This window comes from Nomascus leucogenys, chromosome 21 (genome assembly GCF_006542625.1).
Source record: "Nomascus leucogenys isolate Asia chromosome 21, Asia_NLE_v1, whole genome shotgun sequence".
In the NCBI taxonomy this organism is placed as follows: domain Eukaryota; kingdom Metazoa; phylum Chordata; class Mammalia; order Primates; family Hylobatidae; genus Nomascus; species Nomascus leucogenys.
Window position 1 is genome coordinate 1,168,737 of NC_044401.1, and position 2,901 is coordinate 1,171,637.

Consider the following 2,901-nt stretch of genomic DNA (forward strand, 5'->3'; position numbering starts at 1 on the left):
ATAAACGAGGTGGTATCTATGTGTAAGATCTAACATCCCTCGAACAACAAGAAAACATGTTTTTCTACCGATAGAATACTTACAAAAGTCAGTCATATTTGACCAAGAAGAAAACCTTAACAGACTCTAAAAACCACATTCCTTTATTTCAAGCCAACAGATTGAAAACAAATAATGTAAAGATAGCAAGAAACCATACACAGAAAAAAAATTTTTAAATTATAAAATATCTATAGAGCAATGAAAAAGAGAACACTTTTTACCAAAATCCAAATGACACAGTGGAAATTACTCAGAAGAAAATGTGTACCTTAAAGTTTTCATAAAACAATAAAAAAATTAGATTTCATTTCAAGAAATTAGAAAAAAAGAGCAACAAAGTCAATTTTTAAAAATTAGAGAGCCGGGAACATTGGCTCATGCCTGTAATCCCAGCACTTTGGGAAGCCAAGGTGGGCAGATTACGAGGTCAAGAGTTTGAGGCCACCCTGGCCAACATGGTGAAACCCCGTTTCTACTAAAAAAAAATACAAAAATTAGCCGGGCCTGGTGGTGGGCACCTGTAGTCTCAGCTACTGTAGTCCCAGCTACTCGGGAGGCTGAGGCAGAAGAATCGCTTGATCTTGGAGGCGCAGGTTGCAGTGAGCCGAGATCACGCAACTGCACTCCAGCCTGGGCGACAGTGAGACTGTCTCAAAAAAAAAAAAAAAGAAAAAAAAAATTAGAAAGAGGATTTATAAAGACAAAAGCTAAAATTAATAGAAAACAGAAGAATGTACAAATAAATAACAAAATCCTTTGCAAAAGATGAAAAAGATCTGGTCTGATAAAGAAAAAAGACTGAGCAAAAGTAATAAAATTAAGAATTCTGTAGAAAAGTACAAATGAGGAGAAATTAAAAGTATAATAAGATAAACCCATGGCAACAAACTGGAATCCTAAAGAAAATAGCTGATTTCCTAGTAAAAATACAAATTACCAAAATTGACTCTGAAATAAGGATAATATAAATAGACCAATTAGTACAGAAAAGTTTGGAATTGTCCTTAAAAGTCTTGCGTTGGGAAAGATCCCACGATTACATGGGTTCACAGCTGAGTGTTAGTTGACTTTTTACTGAATTTTTTTTTTTTTTTTTTTTTTTTTTTTTGGTTTTTAAAAGGCTTTATTTGGGAAACGTGCATGGGTGAGGACCGTCCTTGGAAGTCTCAGGACGCCATCCTCCATGCTGCTGGGCAATCGAAGTCCCCAGGGGCCCCTGCTCAGAAGCGTGTCGCCAGTCTCTGCGGGGGCCTCGTCTGTGACTCCTGGAGGGGCCCATCCCGGGGTAGCCACTACCCTCCATTCCTTGCTGCTGCTGCTCCTGCTCCAGGTTCCACTGCAGGACCTGCTGCTGGTTGGCAACGACTCGCCATATGCCGTTGAGGAAGTTGCCCTGGTCACGGGGGATGAGGCCGATGAAGATTTTCTTCTCAGAGTACAGGAGCATGAGCACGCGGATCTCACACAACGCTTTGTAGGAAAAATGCACTCAGCCGGTGAAGCCATTGTCCATGATCTGGCACAGGCTCTTCAGCGTCTCCAAGTCCTTGGTGAAGTGGAACTGCACCAGGGGCAAGTTCCGCAACAGCAGCACAGGGTGGTCAGCAGCTGCTGCGGGATGAGCTGCATGTACAGCTTCCTCGTCCACTGCTCGGTCCTCAGGATCTCCCCCTGGTTCACCTAGACGTGGGACGGCAGCCACCTCTTGGACTGACTGTTGGGCTCAGGCCTGGGTTCCTGCCACTCCACGATGCCGCTCCACGCCAGGAACTTGTTGACGATCTGGACTGGGCCTGAGTTGACACCACCAGGTCCCACTGCTTGCTTGCGGGTAGTGATGACCTGCCGGATGGCGCTGACTAAGCCGCTCTGGTCGTAGGGGATGAAGCCCATGAAGATCTTCCTCTTGGAAGAGTACAGGAGCATGAGCACGCACATCTCGCAGGGGGAGATGTGGGGAAACAGCATGCAGCCCGCGAAGCCATTGCCCATGACGTGGCAGAGCCCACTGAGCAGCCGCAGTCTCTGTTGGTGAAGTGGAACTGTGCCAGTTGCGGAACAGGGGTCCCAGCGTGGTCATCAGCTGCTGCGGGATCAGCTGCATGATCAGCTTCTGCTGCCAATGGTTGGTCTCCAGGTTCTCGCCTTGGTTCACACAGGCTTCACAGGGCAGGGTCCGCCTCAACTTTACAGTGGAGTCACAGTAGGGTCTGCGCTTCTCCTGTCACTGGAGGACGCCGCACCAGGCCAGCAGCTTGTTGCTGAGCCGGTACTCGCTCACGGCCAGACCCCCGGGGGTGAGCCCAGGTGAGGAGGAACCGATAGGACCCAGCGCCCAGAAGACCTGAGTACCTTCCATGGGAGGAGCCGAGCAGGCCGGGATCTGCAGAGGCTGCAGGCCTCGGGGGCTGGCGGGCCAGGAGCGCGAGCTGACAGCGCGCACTATGAGGGGCCGCGCCTGGCGGCCGTGACCCCCTAGGGGGCCCCCAGGCGCCTGAGCTGTATGGGGCCCGGCGCGGACGGACCATGGCGGGCGTGGCCAAGCGGGCAGGGAGCTGCTACGGGCCACATGGGGGGCTGCGGGCTCCATCGACTGAGGGACGCGGGCTCGCGGCTTCAGTGGAGACTGGCTGAGCCTTACCAAGCGCGGAGAACTCGCCGCCGGAGAGAGGTAGCCGCGGCCGAACCACTGCAACTTTTACTGAATTATACTGTTATTTTAAATGGTCAAGGCCTCGAAAAAAAAGGGACTTTCCTCGATTCATTTCATAGTTTGATGTTAATATAGTTAACATAGTTCATCTAATCTGCCAATGATTATAAAATTCACATTATGTACCATTACACTTCTTAGCACTT

At 49.2% G+C, this 2,901-nt stretch overlaps 1 pseudogene; it reads right to left on the reverse strand.

Annotated features, from left to right (window-relative positions):
• Positions 1-1,165: 1,165 nt before the first annotated feature.
• LOC100598883 lies at positions 1,166-2,570 on the reverse strand (annotated as a pseudogene).
• Between the last annotated feature and the right edge of the window lie 331 nt (positions 2,571-2,901).